This window comes from Ranitomeya imitator, chromosome 5, assembly GCF_032444005.1.
Source record: "Ranitomeya imitator isolate aRanImi1 chromosome 5, aRanImi1.pri, whole genome shotgun sequence".
NCBI classification, from domain to species: Eukaryota; Metazoa; Chordata; class Amphibia; order Anura; family Dendrobatidae; genus Ranitomeya; species Ranitomeya imitator.
Window position 1 is genome coordinate 492,871,175 of NC_091286.1, and position 24,907 is coordinate 492,896,081.

Genomic DNA, 24,907 nt, shown 5'->3' on the forward strand with positions numbered 1-24,907 from the left:
CTGATATCTGTCAGCACCACTGATGCCACTGACGTGTATTTACGGTACACTGCACGATTATAGTGAACAAGCTAGCCTAGTAACGATCATTTAAAGATAGTTGTGCAGTCAAAATTGGCTGCTGATCACCAGATGAATAAGAAAAATGCTGTTCTTCGGGTGAAATAATCAAGCTCATCAACCTTGTTGTTCTACATATTTTCTCTATGCATAGAGAGCTCCTGCACATAAAATACCTGCCTTACAGAAGACAGCAGCAGTGCGGTGATATTGTTGGAGAGTCCCACTGCCTGTCGTTTTCAATGCTTTGTGTAGGATTTCTTGTCCATCCCAATGCTGCTTTACACGGCTTTCTTCTGTTTTCAGCTCATTAACACTGACAGGGAGAAACTTATCAATCACTGAGCAGGAGTCAGGGAAGAGAAGTTTGAAGGTAAATAGGAATATACTGGAGACTCTGCATTGTGACAGGGAAACAGTATCTTAAGGTTAAAAAGAATCAAAATAGCAGATGGTTCTTATATGACAGGTATATATATATAGTTGTGTGAAAAGTGTTTGCCCCCTTCCTGATTTCCAAATCGATTGTAGGCTTGCCACACTTAAATGTTTCAGATCACCAAGCAAATTTAAATATTAGACAAAGATAGCACAAGTAAACACAAAATGCAATTTTAAAATGAAGGTCTTAATTATTAAGGAAAAAGGAAATCCAAACCTACAGGGCCCTGTGTGAAAAAGCGATTGACCCACCCTCAAAGCATAAATTAAATGTGGTTTAGGAACCTGAGTTCAAATTCCCTTGCCACACCCAAGCCTGATTACTGCCACACCTGTTCTCAGAAAATCACTTAAATAAGTGCTGCCTTACAAAGTGAAGTTGACCAAAAGATCCTCAAAAGCTAGACATCATGTCGTGATCCAAAGAAATTCTGGAACAAATGAGAAACAAAGTAATTGAGCTATATCAGTCTGGAAATGGTTATAAATCCATTTCTGAAGCTCTGGGACTCTAGTGAACCATATTGAGAGCCATAATCCACAAATGGCAAAAACATGGAACAGTAGTGAACCTTTCCAGGAGTGGCCGACAAACCAAATTTATGCCAAGAGTGCAGGGACAACTCATCCAAGTGCTTACAAAAGACCCCACAACAACATCCAATGAACTGCAGGCCTCACTTTCCTCAGTTAAGGTCAGTGTTCATGACTCCACAATAAGAAAGATACTGGGCAAATATTGCCCACATGGCAGAGTTCTAATGCCAAAAGGGTCACTTCCGTCTTTCTGTCTGTCCTTCTGTCTGTCTGTCACGAATATTCATTGGTCGCGGCCTCTGTCTGTCATGGAAATCCAAGTCACTGATTGGTCTCGCCAGCTGCCTGTCATGGCTGCCGCAACCATGCATGCATGGCAGGAAAGTCACAAGCTTCCTGTTAGCAACGACCGCCCGAGGAAGCTCACGCGAAATGTGCGTCGGGGCCGCCGGACACACACTGGCACCATCTGTTTGTTGGGTAAGATTGGCAGAGCTTTGGTTACTTTTTACCTATCTTAGGTTTGATTAGTACTAACGTATATGGCTGCAGGAGGTTCAAGCATGTCCTTTAGGAGCACTATGCACTTTATTAACAATTATGGATTAATGTGCCTTTTGTAGCCACTTTGTCTCTGACCTCTCTATGCCCAAGGTGTTACTTACAGTAAGACACAAAAGAGAGTAGTAAAACCAAAAACACTCAGTTTGAAAAAATGTTGCAGTAATCCGCAAGTGCTAGTAAAAGATGTAAAAAACAGGGTATTTGGTTGATACGTTTTTTGCAAAAAATGTATACTAAGCTGCTCTACCAATCTTCACGGTATACCCTTATCAGAGCAGTCCTAACTAATGTATGCAATCCCTATCTGATGTATTTAAAAACCTGATCATCTGTATATAACCTGTGTGAACAGGGTTCAGAGAGGAAAAATCCATGTGTGCATACAGGGTAGAACAGCATTTGTGCAGATAGCCCAAGAGGAGTGGTGGAACTCCCCAGTCTTGTAGACACAAGAGAACAATTATGGAAACAGGAACACATGGGCTACTTGCACAGTGAACAAGTCTGTATGATCATGTTCACACACCACCAAGAAACCTGAAGACACAAAAGAGAGTAGTAAAACCAAAAACACTCAGTTTGAAAAAATGTTGCAGTAATCCGCAAGTGCTAGTAAAAGATGTAAAAAACAGGGTATTTGGTTGATACGTTTTTTGCAAAAAATGTATACTAAGCTGCTCTACCAATCTTCACGGTATACCCTTATCAGAGCAGTCCTAACTAATGTATGCAATCCCTATCTGATGTATTTAAAAACCTGATCATCTGTATATAACCTGTGTGAACAGGGTTCAGAGAGGAAAAATCCATGTGTGCATACAGGGTAGAACAGCATTTGTGCAGATAGCCCAAGAGGAGTGGTGGAACTCCCCAGTCTTGTAGACACAAGAGAACAATTATGGAAACAGGAACACATGGGCTACTTGCACAGTGAACAAGTCTGTATGATCATGTTCACACACCACCAAGAAACCTGAAGACACAAAAGAGAGTAGTAAAACCAAAAACACTCAGTTTGAAAAAATGTTGCAGTAATCCGCAAGTGCTAGTAAAAGATGTAAAAAACAGGGTATTTGGTTGATACGTTTTTTGCAAAAAATGTATACTAAGCTGCTCTACCAATCTTCACGGTATACCCTTATCAGAGCAGTCCTAACTAATGTATGCAATCCCTATGTGATGTATTTAAAAACCTGATCATCTGTATATAACCTGTGTGAACAGGGTTCAGAGAGGAAAAATCCATGTGTGCATACAGGGTAGAACAGCATTTGTGCAGATAGCCTAAGAGGAGTGGTGGAACTCCCCAGTCTTGTAGACACAAGAGAACAATTATGGAAACAGGAACACATGGGCTACTTGCACAGTGAACAAGTCTGTATGATCATGTTCACACACCACCAAGAAACCTGAAGACACAAAAGAGAGTAGTAAAACCAAAAACACTCAGTTTGAAAAAATGTTGCAGTAATCCACAAGTGCTAGTAAAAGATGTAAAAAACAGGGTATTTGGTTGATACGTTTTTTGCAAAAAATGTATACTAAGCTGCTCTACCAATCTTCACGGTATACCCTTATCAGAGCAGTCCTAACTAATGTATGCAATCCCTATCTGATGTATTTAAAAACCTGATCATCTGTATATAACCTGTGTGAACAGGGTTCAGAGAGGAAAAATCCATGTGTGCATACAGGGTAGAACAGCATTTGTGCAGATAGCCCAAGAGGAGTGGTGGAACTCCCCAGTCTTGTAGACACAAGAGAACAATTATGGAAACAGGAACACATGGGCTACTTGCACAGTGAACAAGTCTGTATGATCATGTTCACACACCACCAAGAAACCTGAAGACACAAAAGAGAGTAGTAAAACCAAAAACACTCAGTTTGAAAAAATGTTGCAGTAATCCGCAAGTGCTAGTAAAAGATGTAAAAAACAGGGTATTTGGTTGATACGTTTTTTGCAAAAAATGTATACTAAGCTGCTCTACCAATCTTCACGGTATACCCTTATCAGAGCAGTCCTAACTAATGTATGCAATCCCTATCTGATGTATTTAAAAACCTGATCATCTGTATATAACCTGTGTGAACAGGGTTCAGAGAGGAAAAATCCATGTGTGCATACAGGGTAGAACAGCATTTGTGCAGATAGCCCAAGAGGAGTGGTGGAACTCCCCAGTCTTGTAGACACAAGAGAACAATTATGGAAACAGGAACACATGGGCTACTTGCACAGTGAACAAGTCTGTATGATCATGTTCACACACCACCAAGAAACCTGAAGACACAAAAGAGAGTAGTAAAACCAAAAACACTCAGTTTGAAAAAATGTTGCAGTAATCCGCAAGTGCTAGTAAAAGATGTAAAAAACAGGGTATTTGGTTGATACGTTTTTTGCAAAAAATGTATACTAAGCTGCTCTACCAATCTTCACGGTATACCCTTATCAGAGCAGTCCTAACTAATGTATGCAATCCCTATCTGATGTATTTAAAAACCTGATCATCTGTATATAACCTGTGTGAACAGGGTTCAGAGAGGAAAAATCCATGTGTGCATACAGGGTAGAACAGCATTTGTGCAGATAGCCCAAGAGGAGTGGTGGAACTCCCCAGTCTTGTAGACACAAGAGAACAATTATGGAAACAGGAACACATGGGCTACTTGCACAGTGAACAAGTCTGTATGATCATGTTCACACACCACCAAGAAACCTGAAGACACAAAAGAGAGTAGTAAAACCAAAAACACTCAGTTTGAAAAAATGTTGCAGTAATCCGCAAGTGCTAGTAAAAGATGTAAAAAACAGGGTATTTGGTTGATACGTTTTTTGCAAAAAATGTATACTAAGCTGCTCTACCAATCTTCACGGTATACCCTTATCAGAGCAGTCCTAACTAATGTATGCAATCCCTATCTGATGTATTTAAAAACCTGATCATCTGTATATAACCTGTGTGAACAGGGTTCAGAGAGGAAAAATCCATGTGTGCATACAGGGTAGAACAGCATTTGTGCAGATAGCCCAAGAGGAGTGGTGGAACTCCCCAGTCTTGTAGACACAAGAGAACAATTATGGAAACAGGAACACATGGGCTACTTGCACAGTGAACAAGTCTGTATGATCATGTTCACACACCACCAAGAAACCTGAAGACACAAAAGAGAGTAGTAAAACCAAAAACACTCAGTTTGAAAAAATGTTGCAGTAATCCGCAAGTGCTAGTAAAAGATGTAAAAAACAGGGTATTTGGTTGATACGTTTTTTGCAAAAAATGTATACTAAGCTGCTCTACCAATCTTCACGGTATACCCTTATCAGAGCAGTCCTAACTAATGTATGCAATCCCTATCTGATGTATTTAAAAACCTGATCATCTGTATATAACCTGTGTGAACAGGGTTCAGAGAGGAAAAATCCATGTGTGCATACAGGGTAGAACAGCATTTGTGCAGATAGCCCAAGAGGAGTGGTGGAACTCCCCAGTCTTGTAGACACAAGAGAACAATTATGGAAACAGGAACACATGGGCTACTTGCACAGTGAACAAGTCTGTATGATCATGTTCACACACCACCAAGAAACCTGAAGACACAAAAGAGAGTAGTAAAACCAAAAACACTCAGTTTGAAAAAATGTTGCAGTAATCCGCAAGTGCTAGTAAGAGATGTAAAAAACAGGGTATTTGGTTGATACGTTTTTTGCAAAAAATGTATACTAAGCTGCTCTACCAATCTTCACGGTATACCCTTATCAGAGCAGTCCTAACTAATGTATGCAATCCCTATCTGATGTATTTAAAAACCTGATCATCTGTATATAACCTGTGTGAACAGGGTTCAGAGAGGAAAAATCCATGTGTGCATACAGGGTAGAACAGCATTTGTGCAGATAGCCCAAGAGGAGTGGTGGAACTCCCCAGTCTTGTAGACACAAGAGAACAATTATGGAAACAGGAACACATGGGCTACTTGCACAGTGAACAAGTCTGTATGATCATGTTCACACACCACCAAGAAACCTGAAGACACAAAAGAGAGTAGTAAAACCAAAAACACTCAGTTTGAAAAAATGTTGCAGTAATCCGCAAGTGCTAGTAAAAGATGTAAAAAACAGGGTATTTGGTTGATACGTTTTTTGCAAAAAATGTATACTAAGCTGCTCTACCAATCTTCACGGTATACCCTTATCAGAGCAGTCCTAACTAATGTATGCAATCCCTATCTGATGTATTTAAAAACCTGATCATCTGTATATAACCTGTGTGAACAGGGTTCAGAGAGGAAAAATCCATGTGTGCATACAGGGTAGAACAGCATTTGTGCAGATAGCCCAAGAGGAGTGGTGGAACTCCCCAGTCTTGTAGACACAAGAGAACAATTATGGAAACAGGAACACATGGGCTACTTGCACAGTGAACAAGTCTGTATGATCATGTTCACACACCACCAAGAAACCTGAAGACACAAAAGAGAGTAGTAAAACCAAAAACACTCAGTTTGAAAAAATGTTGCAGTAATCCGCAAGTGCTAGTAAAAGATGTAAAAAACAGGGTATTTGGTTGATACGTTTTTTGCAAAAAATGTATACTAAGCTGCTCTACCAATCTTCACGGTATACCCTTATCAGAGCAGTCCTAACTAATGTATGCAATCCCTATCTGATGTATTTAAAAACCTGATCATCTGTATATAACCTGTGTGAACAGGGTTCAGAGAGGAAAAATCCATGTGTGCATACAGGGTAGAACAGCATTTGTGCAGATAGCCCAAGAGGAGTGGTGGAACTCCCCAGTCTTGTAGACACAAGAGAACAATTATGGAAACAGGAACACATGGGCTACTTGCACAGTGAACAAGTCTGTATGATCATGTTCACACACCACCAAGAAACCTGAAGACACAAAAGAGAGTAGTAAAACCAAAAACACTCAGTTTGAAAAAATGTTGCAGTAATCCGCAAGTGCTAGTAAAAGATGTAAAAAACAGGGTATTTGGTTGATACGTTTTTTGCAAAAAATGTATACTAAGCTGCTCTACCAATCTTCACGGTATACCCTTATCAGAGCAGTCCTAACTAATGTATGCAATCCCTATCTGATGTATTTAAAAACCTGATCATCTGTATATAACCTGTGTGAACAGGGTTCAGAGAGGAAAAATCCATGTGTGCATACAGGGTAGAACAGCATTTGTGCAGATAGCCCAAGAGGAGTGGTGGAACTCCCCAGTCTTGTAGACACAAGAGAACAATTATGGAAACAGGAACACATGGGCTACTTGCACAGTGAACAAGTCTGTATGATCATGTTCACACACCACCAAGAAACCTGAAGACACAAAAGAGAGTAGTAAAACCAAAAACACTCAGTTTGAAAAAATGTTGCAGTAATCCGCAAGTGCTAGTAAAAGATGTAAAAAACAGGGTATTTGGTTGATACGTTTTTTGCAAAAAATGTATACTAAGCTGCTCTACCAATCTTCACGGTATACCCTTATCAGAGCAGTCCTAACTAATGTATGCAATCCCTATCTGATGTATTTAAAAACCTGATCATCTGTATATAACCTGTGTGAACAGGGTTCAGAGAGGAAAAATCCATGTGTGCATACAGGGTAGAACAGCATTTGTGCAGATAGCCCAAGAGGAGTGGTGGAACTCCCCAGTCTTGTAGACACAAGAGAACAATTATGGAAACAGGAACACATGGGCTACTTGCACAGTGAACAAGTCTGTATGATCATGTTCACACACCACCAAGAAACCTGAAGACACAAAAGAGAGTAGTAAAACCAAAAACACTCAGTTTGAAAAAATGTTGCAGTAATCCGCAAGTGCTAGTAAGAGATGTAAAAAACAGGGTATTTGGTTGATACGTTTTTTGCAAAAAATGTATACTAAGCTGCTCTACCAATCTTCACGGTATACCCTTATCAGAGCAGTCCTAACTAATGTATGCAATCCCTATCTGATGTATTTAAAAACCTGATCATCTGTATATAACCTGTGTGAACAGGGTTCAGAGAGGAAAAATCCATGTGTGCATACAGGGTAGAACAGCATTTGTGCAGATAGCCCAAGAGGAGTGGTGGAACTCCCCAGTCTTGTAGACACAAGAGAACAATTATGGAAACAGGAACACATGGGCTACTTGCACAGTGAACAAGTCTGTATGATCATGTTCACACACCACCAAGAAACCTGAAGACACAAAAGAGAGTAGTAAAACCAAAAACACTCAGTTTGAAAAAATGTTGCAGTAATCCGCAAGTGCTAGTAAAAGATGTAAAAAACAGGGTATTTGGTTGATACGTTTTTTGCAAAAAATGTATACTAAGCTGCTCTACCAATCTTCACGGTATACCCTTATCAGAGCAGTCCTAACTAATGTATGCAATCCCTATCTGATGTATTTAAAAACCTGATCATCTGTATATAACCTGTGTGAACAGGGTTCAGAGAGGAAAAATCCATGTGTGCATACAGGGTAGAACAGCATTTGTGCAGATAGCCCAAGAGGAGTGGTGGAACTCCCCAGTCTTGTAGACACAAGAGAACAATTATGGAAACAGGAACACATGGGCTACTTGCACAGTGAACAAGTCTGTATGATCATGTTCACACACCACCAAGAAACCTGAAGACACAAAAGAGAGTAGTAAAACCAAAAACACTCAGTTTGAAAAAATGTTGCAGTAATCCGCAAGTGCTAGTAAAAGATGTAAAAAACAGGGTATTTGGTTGATACGTTTTTTGCAAAAAATGTATACTAAGCTGCTCTACCAATCTTCACGGTATACCCTTATCAGAGCAGTCCTAACTAATGTATGCAATCCCTATCTGATGTATTTAAAAACCTGATCATCTGTATATAACCTGTGTGAACAGGGTTCAGAGAGGAAAAATCCATGTGTGCATACAGGGTAGAACAGCATTTGTGCAGATAGCCCAAGAGGAGTGGTGGAACTCCCCAGTCTTGTAGACACAAGAGAACAATTATGGAAACAGGAACACATGGGCTACTTGCACAGTGAACAAGTCTGTATGATCATGTTCACACACCACCAAGAAACCTGAAGACACAAAAGAGAGTAGTAAAACCAAAAACACTCAGTTTGAAAAAATGTTGCAGTAATCCGCAAGTGCTAGTAAAAGATGTAAAAAACAGGGTATTTGGTTGATACGTTTTTTGCAAAAAATGTATACTAAGCTGCTCTACCAATCTTCACGGTATACCCTTATCAGAGCAGTCCTAACTAATGTATGCAATCCCTATCTGATGTATTTAAAAACCTGATCATCTGTATATAACCTGTGTGAACAGGGTTCAGAGAGGAAAAATCCATGTGTGCATACAGGGTAGAACAGCATTTGTGCAGATAGCCCAAGAGGAGTGGTGGAACTCCCCAGTCTTGTAGACACAAGAGAACAATTATGGAAACAGGAACACATGGGCTACTTGCACAGTGAACAAGTCTGTATGATCATGTTCACACACCACCAAGAAACCTGAAGACACAAAAGAGAGTAGTAAAACCAAAAACACTCAGTTTGAAAAAATGTTGCAGTAATCCGCAAGTGCTAGTAAAAGATGTAAAAAACAGGGTATTTGGTTGATACGTTTTTTGCAAAAAATGTATACTAAGCTGCTCTACCAATCTTCACGGTATACCCTTATCAGAGCAGTCCTAACTAATGTATGCAATCCCTATCTGATGTATTTAAAAACCTGATCATCTGTATATAACCTGTGTGAACAGGGTTCAGAGACCGTGAAGATTGGTAGAGCAGCTTAGTATACATTTTTTGCAAAAAACGTATCAACCAAATACCCTGTTTTTTACATCTTTTACTAGCACTTGCGGATTACTGCAACATTTTTTCAAACTGAGTGTTTTTGGTTTTACTACTCTCTTTTGTGTCTTCAGGTTTCTTGGTGGTGTGTGAACATGATCATACAGACTTGTTCACTGTGCAAGTAGCCCATGTGTTCCTGTTTCCATAATTGTTCTCTTGTGTCTACAAGACTGGGGAGTTCCACCACTCCTCTTGGGCTATCTGCACAAATGCTGTTCTACCCTGTATGCACACATGGATTTTTCCTCTCTGAACCCTGTTCACACAGGTTATATACAGATGATCAGGTTTTTAAATACATCAGATAGGGATTGCATACATTAGTTAGGACTGCTCTGATAAGGGTATACCGTGAAGATTGGTAGAGCAGCTTAGTATACATTTTTTGCAAAAAACGTATCAACCAAATACCCTGTTTTTTACATCTTTTACTAGCACTTGCGGATTACTGCAACATTTTTTCAAACTGAGTGTTTTTGGTTTTACTACTCTCTTTTGTGTCTTCAGGTTTCTTGGTGGTGTGTGAACATGATCATACAGACTTGTTCACTGTGCAAGTAGCCCATGTGTTCCTGTTTCCATAATTGTTCTCTTGTGTCTACAAGACTGGGGAGTTCCACCACTCCTCTTGGGCTATCTGCACAAATGCTGTTCTACCCTGTATGCACACATGGATTTTTCCTCTCTGAACCCTGTTCACACAGGTTATATACAGATGATCAGGTTTTTAAATACATCAGATAGGGATTGCATACATTAGTTAGGACTGCTCTGATAAGGGTATACCGTGAAGATTGGTAGAGCAGCTTAGTATACATTTTTTGCAAAAAACGTATCAACCAAATACCCTGTTTTTTACATCTTTTACTAGCACTTGCGGATTACTGCAACATTTTTTCAAACTGAGTGTTTTTGGTTTTACTACTCTCTTTTGTGTCTTCAGGTTTCTTGGTGGTGTGTGAACATGATCATACAGACTTGTTCACTGTGCAAGTAGCCCATGTGTTCCTGTTTCCATAATTGTTCTTTTGTGTCTACAAGACTGGGGAGTTCCACCACTCCTCTTGGGCTATCTGCACAAATGCTGTTCTACCCTGTATGCACACATGGATTTTTCCTCTCTGAACCCTGTTCACACAGGTTATATACAGATGATCAGGTTTTTAAATACATCAGATAGGGATTGCATACATTAGTTAGGACTGCTCTGATAAGGGTATACCGTGAAGATTGGTAGAGCAGCTTAGTATACATTTTTTGCAAAAAACGTATCAACCAAATACCCTGTTATTTACATCTTTTACTAGCACTTGCGGATTACTGCAACATTTTTTCAAACTGAGTGTTTTTGGTTTTACTACTCTCTTTTGTGTCTTCAGGTTTCTTGGTGGTGTGTGAACATGATCATACAAACTTGTTCACTGTGCAAGTAGCCCATGTGTTCCTGTTTCCATAATTGTTCTCTTGTGTCTACAAGACTGGGGAGTTCCACCACTCCTCTTGGGCTATCTGCACAAATGCTGTTCTACCCTGTATGCACACATGGATTTTTCCTCTCTGAACCCTGTTCACACAGGTTATATACAGATGATCAGGTTTTTAAATACATCAGATAGGGATTGCATACATTAGTTAGGACTGCTCTGATAAGGGTATACCGTGAAGATTGGTAGAGCAGCTTAGTATACATTTTTTGCAAAAAACGTATCAACCAAATACCCTGTTTTTTACATCTTTTACTAGCACTTGCGGATTACTGCAACATTTTTTCAAACTGAGTGTTTTTGGTTTTACTACTCTCTTTTGTGTCTTCAGGTTTCTTGGTGGTGTGTGAACATGATCATACAGACTTGTTCACTGTGCAAGTAGCCCATGTGTTCCTGTTTCCATAATTGTTCTCTTGTGTCTACAAGACTGGGGAGTTCCACCACTCCTCTTGGGCTATCTGCACAAATGCTGTTCTACCCTGTATGCACACATGGATTTTTCCTCTCTGAACCCTGTTCACACAGGTTATATACAGATGATCAGGTTTTTAAATACATCAGATAGGGATTGCATACATTAGTTAGGACTGCTCTGATAAAGGTATACCGTGAAGATTGGTAGAGCAGCTTAGTATACATTTTTTGCAAAAAACGTATCAACCAAATACCCTGTTTTTTACATCTTTTACTAGCACTTGCGGATTACTGCAACATTTTTTCAAACTGAGTGTTTTTGGTTTTACTACTCTCTTTTGTGTCTTCAGGTTTCTTGGTGGTGTGTGAACATGATCATACAGACTTGTTCACTGTGCAAGTAGCCCATGTGTTCCTGTTTCCATAATTGTTCTCTTGTGTCTACAAGACTGGGGAGTTCCACCACTCCTCTTGGGCTATCTGCACAAATGCTGTTCTACCCTGTATGCACACATGGATTTTTCCTCTCTGAACCCTGTTCACACAGGTTATATACAGATGATCAGGTTTTTAAATACATCAGATAGGGATTGCATACATTAGTTAGGACTGCTCTGATAAGGGTATACCGTGAAGATTGGTAGAGCAGCTTAGTATACATTTTTTGCAAAAAACGTATCAACCAAATACCCTGTTTTTTACATCTTTTACTAGCACTTGCGGATTACTGCAACATTTTTTCAAACTGAGTGTTTTTGGTTTTACTACTCTCTTTTGTGTCTTCAGGTTTCTTGGTGGTGTGTGAACATGATCATACAGACTTGTTCACTGTGCAAGTAGCCCATGTGTTCCTGTTTCCATAATTGTTCTCTTGTGTCTACAAGACTGGGGAGTTCCACCACTCCTCTTGGGCTATCTGCACAAATGCTGTTCTACCCTGTATGCACACATGGATTTTTCCTCTCTGAACCCTGTTCACACAGGTTATATACAGATGATCAGGTTTTTAAATACATCAGATAGGGATTGCATACATTAGTTAGGACTGCTCTGATAAGGGTATACCGTGAAGATTGGTAGAGCAGCTTAGTATACATTTTTTGCAAAAAACGTATCAACCAAATACCCTGTTTTTTACATCTTTTACTAGCACTTGCGGATTACTGCAACATTTTTTCAAACTGAGTGTTTTTGGTTTTACTACTCTCTTTTGTGTCTTCAGGTTTCTTGGTGGTGTGTGAACATGATCATACAGACTTGTTCACTGTGCAAGTAGCCCATGTGTTCCTGTTCGTGTTACTTACAGTAGTAGTTGTCTGCCGTACTTGTACTATACGTGTCCCTTGTATGTGTTATCTGTTATTGTTATGTGATGATTATATTCAATAAAATTTGTTACATTTTTTAGATTGTTACGCCTATTGGGTTCTTTGATACTCCGTAGTTTCTCTGTAGGATTTATTCCTGTTAGCAATGGCCTGAACCCTGATACTATCTACTTGTATGTAGTCAAATATCAGGGGCCTGGGCTACTCCTGGCTGCTATTAGCAGCAGCCAGCCACCTGATAATATGAGACCACATTTAGGCAGATATTATCAGGGGGCAGGCTACTATTAGCACGGACCAGGCTACACCTTGCAACGTCGCAATATCGGAATGCATACAAGCAGATGGTATCCGGGGACTGGCTGCTGCTGCTAGCACGAAGCAGACAAGGTCCCCTGATGTGTAACGTAATGTCCCATAATGGAGGTGGAGCACCAAGGAGCATCTGTAGAACAGAATTACAAGTAGTGCGAGGGTGGAAATCAGCAGTCTGCAAGCCTGGCTGGGACGTCAGACGGCCAGAGCTCACTGCGCCGGCCCCACAAAGTTGTACACAGCGCAGGCGCCGGTTTTGAAGTGAAAAAAGCGCGGAGGGGGCAGCACCGAAAGCCCCTGAAGATGTGAGTGACGGCAGAGTACCGGTTCAAGCTGGGGAGTGAGGACCCGCCTCCATGGACAAAGAGAGGTATTTTGGATAAGTTTCAAAGCGCTTTATTTTGGGAATACATGAACAAAAAACTAAAAGAGCTACCTTGTTAGAATGCAGCATTACTGCTGCACAAGGTGGCTCTTTTAGTTTATAACGGCTGGAGGGGGGTGACAGTGGCCCTTTAATCTTAACTAATTTTGTGGTGCTGAAAATGAACATGATGCTTAAATTTGCTGATTGGCTCTAATTTTCAAGCCCTTAAGATGATTGTAATTACTTATGACACCTTTCATGCAGGCTTATAGAAAAATGCGCGCTATTTCATCATCATTATTGCATTGTTAATAGCTAGTCTATTACACCATCTATTTAGTCTATTGTGCCTTCAGTATTCTATTGGTTAAATCCTCTCTCTTCTGAAGTATTTGCTATCCCTCCTAGCTCTGTGTCATCAGCAAATTTAATCAGTGTACCCTCAATTCCTTTATCTAAATCATTGATAAAGATGTTGAACAATATAGGACCCATGACAGAACCCTGTGGTTCCCCACTTGAGACATTCTTCCAACTGGATGTGCAGCCATTTATGAACACTCTTTGGGACCGATCACTAAGCCAGTTATGAATCCACCTAACAGTTGCCTTGTCCATTCCAGTTTCAAGTTGGGTGAAACTTTATATTCTGTCACCCAGCAGGCATTTCCTGCTGATGATAGATTAATTTAGATGTTTACATTCTATTGAGGTTTAGAGCCAGTCTTTGAGTTTTGAGGTAAGGATTTTCACAATGTTGTTTCCTTGCTATAGTTTGCACGTCTCTTCTGTTTAACTTTAGTAAGAAGGCTGTATATATTAAGAATAATTGCTTTATTCTTTAATATTTTGTTATTTACTTTACACATTGTAACATCTTTCCTTTGTTCCGCACACTTCTCCTCTTGTAGCTCATCCATACTCCGCTCTGCCCTCCGGTTCCTTAGAAGGAAGGTGAAGCAAGTTGATGTCTTTTTAGAGAGTTGATGCCCCAGTTGCCGTCTAATAGTTCCTTGGTTAGTGCTATCTCTGCACCTGTAGGCACCACTAGGGACTGCAGTGTCAGGATATATAGTACAGGAATCGGCAAGCTCAGTTGGGTTTTTTAGTGTCTGACCTATTAACCCCTTTACCCCCAAGGGTGGTTTGCACGTTAATGACCAGGCCAATTTTTACAATTCTGACCACTGTCCCTTTATGAGGTTATAACTCCGAAACGCTTCAACGGATCCTGGTGATTCTGACATTGTTTTCTCGTGACATATTGTACTTCATGATAGTGGTAAAATTTCTTTGATAGTACCTGCGTTTATTTGTGAAAAAAACGGAAATTTGGCGAAAATTTTGAAAATTTCGCAATTTTCAAACTTTGAATTTTTATGCAATTAAATCACAGAGATATGTCACACAAAATACTTAATAAGTAACATTTCCCACATGTCTCCTTTACATCAGCATAATTTTGGAACCAATTTTTTTTTTTGTTAGGGAGTTATAAGGGTTAAAAGTTGACCAGCAATTTCTCATTTTTACAACACCATTTTTATTTAGGGACCACGTCTCATTTGAAGTCATTTTGAGGGGTCTATATGATAGAAAATGCCCAAGTGTGACACCATTCTAAAAACTGCACCCCTCAAGGTGCTCAAAACCACATTCAAGAAGTTTATTAACCCTTCAGGTGTTTAATAGGAATTTTTGGAATGTTTAAATAAAAATGAACATTTAACTTTTTTACACAAAAAATTTACTTCAGCTCCAATTTGTTTTATTTTACCAAGGGTAACAGGAGAAATTGGACCCAAAAAGTTGTTGTCCAATTTGTCCTGAGTACGCTGATACCCCATATGTGGCAGTAAACCACTGTTTGGGCGCATGGGAGAGCTCGGAAGGGAAGGAGCGCTATTTGACTTTTCAATGCAAAATTGACAGGAATTGAGATGGGACGCCATGTTGCGTTTGGAGAGCCACTGATGTGCCTAAACATTGAAACCCCCCACAAGTGACACCATTTTGGAAAGTAGACCCCCTAAGGAACTTATCTGGATGTGTGGTGAGCACTTTGACCCACCAAGTGCTTCACAGAAGTTTATAATGCAGAGCCGTAAAAATAAAAAATCATATTTTTTCACAAAAATTATATTTTTGCCCCCAATTTTTTATTTTTCCAAGGGTAAGAGAAGAAATTGGACCTCAAAAGTTGTTGTCCAATTTGTCCTGAGTACGCTGATACCCCATATGTGGCAGTAAACCACTGTTTGGGCGCATGGGAGAGCTCGGAAGGGAAGGAGCGCAGTTTGACTTTTCAATGCAAAATTGACAGAAATTGAGATGGGACGCCATGTTGCGTTTGGAGAGCCACTGATGTGCCTAAACATTGAAACCCCCCACAAGTGACACCATTTTGGAAAGTAGACCCCCTAAGGAACTTATCTAGAGGTGTGGTGAGCACTTTGACCCACCAAGTGCTTCACAGAAGTTTATAATGCAGAACCGTAAAAATAAAAAATCATATTTTTTCACAAAAATTATATTTTTGCCCCCAATTTTTTATTTTTCCAAGGGTAAGAGAAGAAATTGGACCTCAAAAGTTGTTGTCCAATTTGTCCCGAGTACGCTGATACCCCATATGTGGCAGTAAACCACTGTTTGGGCGCATGGGAGAGCTCGGAAGGGAAGGAGCGCCGTTTGACTTTTCAATGCAAAATTGACAGGAATTGAGATGGGACGCCATGTTGCGTTTGGAGAGCCACTGATGTGCCTAAACATTGAAACCCCCCACAAGTGACACCATTTTGGAAAGTAGACCCCCTAAGGAACTTATCTGGATGTGTGGTGAGCACTTTGACCCACCAAGGGCTTCACAGAAGTTTATAATGCAGAGCCATAAAAATAAAACAAAATTTTTTTCCCACAAAAATTATTTTTTAGCCCCCAGTTTTGTATTTTCCCTAGGGTAACAGGAGAAATTGGACCCCAAAAGTTGTTGTCCAATTTGTCCTGAGTACGCTGATACCCCATATGTGGGGGGGAACCACCGTTTGGGCGCATGGGAGGGTTCGGAAGGGAAGGAGCGCCATTTGGAATGCAGACTTAGATGGAATGGTCTGCAGGCGTCACATTGCGTTTGCAGAGCCCCTAATGTACCTAAACAGTAGAAACCCCCCACAAGTGACACCATTTTGGAAAGTAGACCCCCTAAGGAACTCATCTTGATGTGTTGTAAGAGCTTTGAACCCCCAAGTATTTCACTACAGTTTATAACGCAGAGCCATGCAAATAAAAAATATTTTTTTTTCCACAAAAATTATATTTTAGCCCCCAGTTTTGTATTTTTCCAAGGTTAGCAGGAGAAATTAGACCCTAAATGTTGTTGTCCAATTTGTCCTGAGTACGCTGATACCCGATATGTGGGGGGGAACCACCGTTTGGGCACATGGGAGGGCTCGGAAGGGAAGGAGCATCATTTGGAATGCAGACTTAGATGGATTGGTCTGCAGGCGTCACATTGCGTTTGCAGAGCCCCTAATGTACCTAAACAGTAGAAACCCCCCACAAGTGACCCCATATTGGAAACTAGACCCCTCAATGAACTTATCTAGATGTGTTGTGAGAACTTTGAACGCCCAAGTGTTTCACTACAGTTTATAACGCAGAGCCGTGAAAATAAAAAATCTTTTTGTTTTCCCACAAAAATTATTTTTTAGCCCCCAGTTTTGTATTTTCCCAAGGGTAACAGGAGAAATTGGTCCACAAAAGTTGTTGTCCAATTTGTCCTGAGTACGCTGATACCCCATATGTTGGGGTAAACCCCTGTTTGAGCACACAGGAGAGCTCGGAAGGGAAGGAGCACTGTTTTACTTTTTCAACGCAGAATTGGCTGGAATTGAGATCGGACGCCATGTCGTGTTTGGAGAGCCCCTGATGTGCCGAAACAGTGGAAACCCCCCAATTATAACTGAAACCCTAATCTAAACACACCCCTAACCCTAATTCCAACGGTAACCCTAACCACACCTCTAACCCTGACACACCCCTAACCCTAATCCCAACTCTATTCCCAACTGTAAATGTAATCTAAACCCTAACCCTAACTTTAGCCCCAACCCTAACTGTAGCCCCAACCCTAACCCTAACCCTAATCCTAGCCCTAACCCTAGCCCTAACCCTAACCCTAATCCTAGCCCTAGCCCTAACCCTAGCCCTAACCCTAGCCCTAACCCTAACCCTAGCCCTAACCCTAGCCCTAACCCTAACCCTAACCCTAGCCCTAACCCTAGCCGTAACCCTAGCCCTAACCCTAACCCTAGCCCTAACCCTAGCCCTAACCCTAGCCCTAGCCCTAACCCTAGCCCTAACCCTAGCCCTAGCCCTAACCCTAGCCCTAACCCTAGCCCTAATGGGAAAATGGAAATAAATACATTTTTTTTTATTTTTCCCTAACTAAGGGGGTGATGAAGGGGGGTTTGATTTACTTTTATAGCGAGTTTTTTAGCGGATTTTTATGATTGGCAGCCGTCACACACTGAAAGACCCTTTTTATTGCAAAAAATATTTTTTGCAATACCACATTTTGAGAGCTATAATTTTTCCATATTTTGGTCCACAGAGTCATGTGAGGTCTTGTTTTTTGCGGGACGAGTTGACGTTTTTATTGAAAACATTTTTGGGCACGTGACATTTTTTTATCGCTTTTTATTCCGATTTTTGTGAGGAAGAATGAACAAAAGCCAGCTATTCATGAATTTCTATTGGGGGAGGCGTTTATACCGTTCCGCGTTTGGTAAAATTGATAAATCAGTTTTATTCTTCGGGTCAGTACGATTACAGCGATACCTCATTTATATCATTTTTTTATGGTTTGGTGCTTTTATACGATAAAAACTATTTTACAGAAAAAATTATTATTTTTGCATCGCTTTATTCTCAGGACTATAACTTTTTTATTTTTTTGCTGATGATGCTGTATGGCGGCTCTTTTTTTGCGGGACAATATGACGCTTTCAGCGGTACCATGGTTATTTATATCTGTCCTTTTGATCGCGTGTTATTCCACTTTTTGTTCGGCGGTATGATAATAAAGCGTTGTTTTTTGCCTCGTTTTTTTTTTTTTTTCTTACGGTGTTTACTGAAGGAGTTAACTAGTGGGACAGTTTTATAGGTCAGGTCGTTACGGACGCGGCGATACTAAATATGTGTACTTTTATTGGTTTTTCTTTTTTATTTAGATGAAGAAATGTATTTATGGGAATAATATTTTTTTTTTTTTTTCATTATTTTGGAATATTTTTTTTTTATTTTTTTTACACATTTGGAAAATTTTTTTTTTACTTTTTTACTTTGTCCCAGGGGGGGACATCACAGATCAGTGATCTGACAGTTTGCACAGCACTCTGTCAGATCACTGATCTGACATGCAGCGCTGCAGGCTTCACAGTGCCTGCTCTAAGCAGGCTCTGTGAAGCCACCTCCCTCCCTGCAGGACCCGGATCCGCGGCGATCTTGGATCCGGGGCTCGAGCAGGGAGGGAGGTGAGGAGACCCTCGCAGCAACGCGATCACATCGCGTTGCTGCGGGGGGCTCAGGGAAGCCCGCAGGGAGCCCCCTCCCTGCGCGGTGCTTCCCTGCACCGCCGGCACATCGCGATCATCTTTGATTGCGGTGTGCCAGGGGTTAATGTGCCGGGGGCAGTCCGTGACCGCTCCTGGCACATAGTGCCGGATGTCAGCTGCGATAAGCAGCTGACACCCGGCCGCGATCGGCCGCGCTCCCCCCGTGAGCGCGGCCGATCGGCTATGACGTACTATCCCGTCCAGGGTCAGATAAGCCCAGGGCACCTCGACGGGATAGTACGTCTAAGGTCACAGAGGGGTTAACCCCGAGTGAGTTGCTACACAGACATAACCTAAACACTGCCTCCTGCTAATACAATTGTATCAGATGGCAGGGCTGGATGTTGCAATGTGCTGAGTAAGGTTTTCCATGTTTCTCTCATGCTAACCATCCCTTTTGCGGTGGTCCCGGTGCACCAACTTCATTAGCAACTTCCTCCTCCTCTGCTTTGTGCTTTCATTGAGCCCTTGCTGTCTAGTGAAGACGCCTGTTATGATAAGATAATTCAGTACCACAATGGACATAGAGGTCAGAGCACATACAGTGACCTGACAATAACCCAAAAACATAGAACGAGCTCTGAGACGTGGGAACTCTGCTGACCGCAATCCCTAATCCTCTCCAACCACACTAGAGGCAGCCGTGGATTGCGCCTAATGCTCCCTATGCAACTCGGCACAGCCTGAGAAACTAGCTAGCCTGAAGATAGAAAATAAGCCTACCTTGCCTCAGAGAAATACCCCAAAGGAAAAGGCAGCCCCCACATATAATGACTGTGAGTAAAGATGAAAAAACAAACGTAGAGATGAAATAGATTTAGCAAATTGAGGCCCGACTTTCTGAACAGAGCGAGGATAGGAAAGGTAACTTTGCGGTCAACACAAAACCCTACAAAAACCACGCAAAGGGGGCAAAGAGACCCTCCGTACCGAACTAACGGCACGGAGGTACACCCTCTGCGTCCCAGAGCTTCCAGTAAGCAGGAAAAAACAAAAATACAAGCTGGACAGAAAAAAACAGCAAACAAAATAGCAAAGCAGAACTTAGCTATGCAGAGCAGCAGGCCACAGGAACGATCCAGGAGGAAACAGGTCCAATACTAGAACATTGACTGGAGGCCAGGATCAAAGCACTAGGTGGAGTTAAATAGAGCAGCACCTAACGACTTCACCACATCACCTGAGGAGGGAAACTCAGAAGCTGCAGTACCACTTTCCTCCACCAACGGAAGCTCACAGAGAGAATCAGCCGAAGTACCACTTGTGACAACAGGAGGGAGCTCTGCCACAGAATTCACAACAGACGCCTTCAGTACTGCGTCTATCAGTGTGTGCTTGTATTCCCACATTTTGTTTGTAGTGGGAATCCTGCAGGATTGCCACACAGTACCCAGCACTTGTAATAATCCCATCAATTCAGCAGTTGTAGCGCAGGCTCAGCAGCATTCCTTGCCTCGTGTGTGCCAGGCTGCCCAGAGGCAAGGACAAGCTGTTCTCGGTGGGAGGTATATAGACTGGGTGTGTTCCTTTCTAAATCAAGTCCTATCAGTTTAATTAAACACAGTTGGACTCCAATTAAGTAGTAGAACCATCTCAAGAAGGATCACATGGAAATATATATGACCATGTGATATTTCAGTTTTTCTTTTTTAATGTATTGGCCAAAATTTCTACATTTCTGTTTTTTTCAGTCAAGATGGGGTGCAGAGTGTACATTAATGAGAAAAAAATGAACTTTTTTAAATTTACCAAATGGCTGCAATGAAACAAAGAGTGAAAAATTTAAAGGGGTCTGAATATTTTCTGTACCCACTGTATCTCTGAACTAATCTCCAAATATTTCCTACCACGTACAATCTGGTCCTCCCAAGATCTCTTTCTCTCTTCCACAATCTTGCGTTCCTCATCCAATCACCTGGAAGATTTCTCCAGACTAATCCTCATCCTGTAGAATTCTGTGGCCCAAGGCATTCAATTATCCCCTACATTCAGAAAATTGAAGCAGAACTTGAAAACCCATGTCTTCAGAAACAACTTACAGCCTGCAATGACCCTGCTACCACCTCACCAACACCAGAACTGCTGAAACCTCCGAAACCTACTTTCTCCATACCCTTTATCCTGTAGAATGTAAGGCCGAAAGGTAAGGTCCTCTCCTCTCTGTAACTATCTGTCACTTATAGTTTTTTAATTGTAATTTCTATTAGTGTTTTGTATGCAGCTCCTCATGTACAGCACCATGGAATCAATGGTGCTCTAAAAATAAATAATAATACTAATCCCCCACATGATGTTTCACCCAATCTTCAGCCCTGCCCTCCTTGCCACTGTACACACAGTAGAAAGCTGCAGCAGTTGACACCTGTGTTTTATAATCTGCATCATCAGAGATGTTCTGTGGTCGTCCGCTGACCGTTTGTACTACCCCTCCCAGATACGCATCCTCCAAAAGAACAAGTGGTTGGGCATCGGTGCACTCAGTCTCAGAATTGTGGGAGAGGTCCAGGTGGATGGCCCAAAGAACCAGTCAGCAGAGTCATCAAAAAGCAGAAGTGACTGATGCATTACTTGAGGCTTAATACTTGATTTATTGGAAAGGGGGTGAGGTGGAAGACAGATGCCCAAGGGCCGCAGGTGCAAAATCTGCACTTTCAGCAGGAGACCAGGAGGAAGACAAAGCAAAGGGACTGAAGGTACTCTCAGCCAACCAATCTAAAATTACCTCTACTTTTTCTAGCTTCACCATTCATTCAATGGTACTTGGGCCCACCGCCAGCAACACGACCACATCTCCTATTTCATGCTCTGGTCAGTAGATTATTACACTGATTGTATTCAAAGTACCCCCAAAAATCTCTTTTTTAAGACATTTCCCTATCCACATTTATTTGCTGGGTAATTGTCTACTCTTACCCCCACTTAGCTTCCTTTTGCAGCCCTTAGCCCTTTCTTTGACCATTTTGCAGCACTTACGTTCAGGTCTTCATTAACTTGAATGGGGTTCAGAGTCTTGGGTCAAGTTTGATTCCCGAACCGAACTAAAAAGTCCGCTCAAACCCGGCAAACCCGAACACCCACAGGTTCACTTATCACTAGACAAAATCATTAAGACATTGCTCATTTCATAACTGAACCTGACAACTTTTGAAAATATGTAGAACAATGAAATATATTGCAATACATAACATTATGTTTTCATGCTATTTACAGTGCATACATTAAGAATTAAAATGCACTCTCAGTAAAAATATAAAATAATCTTGATAATTTACTAAAATATTTCTTTAAATCTCAAATAAATAACTAAATAACATGGAAATCGTCACTTATCAGCTCAGAAGCAATTTTCAAAACAAATGTAATTTTAATCACAGAAGCACAAAATTATGTGTTGCCTCAAGTAATATGTAGTTGATGTATTGGTTTGCATAGTAATAATGATTTCAGCACATTTCTTCTGACATACATTGCCTATGTGTTTGCATAATGTATACCACTTTAATACAATACTATTTTGCATTAGACGAACATAGATAATTAGAGATCATTGAATCTGCCAAGACTCAAATTCACCAAATTGTGAGGATTTCACAGTGAAATTTGTATTGTAGTGAAGAAAATCGATGTGCATTGATTGCTTCTTATTGTGTTCTGGGATTTATCCAAACCCGAAAGCATAATAAATATAGGATGTAAAAAAAACTAATACACACCTCACTGCTCACCTGTTCTGCTGCCTCTGCAGTCGACTATCTGAGCCTCCACCCATCATCTGACATTACTGCAGGCCATGCCATCACATTGTCATTGTGCGGTGTGACAGCATAGCAAGCAGTATATCAATTCTTTCTTTTGCTTTGTTTTTCACCCATTCTAAAGACATGAAAAAAATGCATAGAAAAAAATACAGACATATTATTCACAGCAAAAATGCACATTCAATCAAACACCCGAAAACCCCGCCCCTATGGCTGAAAATTGTTCCCTCCAAATTCAGGTGACAGAGTCCCTTTAATATCAAAACAAAGTAAAGTTTATTGTCCTTCATAAACGTTGTAGCTCCAAAAGGATAACAGTTTTCTTTAGTACAAATGAATAAGAAAACAGTCCTTTCTTTTAAGTAAGGTTACTTTCAAACTAGCGTCGTGCGCTGCACGTCGCGATGCGATGTGCAGACGCAACGATGCTAGCGTTGTTTGCGCCGCACAATGGGTGCAACGGATGCAGATTTTCATCGCATCTGCTGCCCCATTGTGAGGTGCCGGGAGGTGGGGGCGGAGTTCCGGCCGCACATGCGCGGTCGGAAAAAGCGGTCCGTTGGCAGCAAAAAACGTTACATGTAATGTTTTTTGCTGCCGGCGGTCCACCACAACACGGCGCAACCGTCGCACGACGGTTGCGACGTGTGTCAATGCGTCGCAATGCGTCGCTAATGTTAATCTATGGGGCAAAAACGCATCCTGCAAACAACTTTGCAGGATGCGTTTTTTCCCCTAAACGACGCATTGCGACGTATTGAAAACAACGCTAGTGTGAAAGTAGCCTAAGGCAAATCAAATGGTCTCACCAACTTGCTGTCACAGTGACTTCTCAGTCTCTAACATTATCTGTCATTATTAATGACCTTTCACCAGCTGCCACATAACACACTCGTCTGATCTACTCCAACTGCCTGTTATTGGGCCTATATGACCCAGACTGGAGTATGGGAGTGACCATTCCCACCCAGACTCTTTTTGGTCTCTCCTATATCCCAGACCCCAAATCCATTCAAAATAAAAACCATCTCAATAACCTATTGTTACTAATGCATTTCCTCCCATGATATTCATATCACCGGGGCCAGCCACCTTCGTGACACATACCTGCATACTAAGAACTTACCTCCGGCTTTCTTACAGGCAGTATGTTCTGTAAGTTTTCATATAACAAACAATTAAAGATGCACTCTGTAGTGCTAAAGCATGTAAATATGTAATATATGAAATATGAATTGCATTCCTGCTCTAGATAATAAGAAAAAATGGAAATGCTTTGCACATAATTTGGCCAATTCATGCATGCCCAGCTGTTAATGACCCAATGACAAGGCAGTCTCCAGTTTGCTGGGAACCTACCTGTCTAATATGAATACCTATTTTAGGCTAAAGCTTGAATTTATGGGTAGGTGGGATCCTGCTGCCATTTAAACTGCCACAGGCTGGATGGTGGAGTGCTCGATCACAGGGCCGATATACAAATAACAAAAAACTGACTGGCACTTCCAAATCAAAAAGCTGGTGTGCATAGGTGTGAACTAGAAGCAGCCACCTCCATATTCAACAAACAAATAAAGTTGCACTCTGTAGTGCTAAAGCATGTAAATATGTATTATTTGAAATATGAATAGAAATACTGCTCTAGATAATAAGAAAAAACGGAGACACTTAGCACAGAATTTGGCCAGTTCATGCATGCTCAGTAGCCAATGACAATAAGGTCACACTTTCAGAGTTCATGATGAGATTGTGTTTCCTCTAACCATAAGCAATGACCCTACATTAATTTTAATTGTGTCTATTAATAGGGTTGCCACTACTCGGACAACCCTTTCTCACTCCTTTCTTCACTTTTTTAAAATAACAACATCTATACCCTCCTTCGGTGTTGATGTAATTCCAGTGGTCTCAGCACTCGCTCTCAGTGAAGCCAGCACTGATTGGTCACAAGGATCCAGTGACAATGTCACACAATCCCTGGAAGATCTAATACCAACACCACTGGAAAGGCTACAGCATCGGAGGTGAGTATAGGTGTTATTCTTTTATAAAGGATGAAATATATGGATTGAGAAGTAGTTGTCTGAGTAATGGACAATCCCTTTAAATATATGGTATAATATACATCAAAAAAAGAGCATGGACCGCACCTTCAAAAATTCA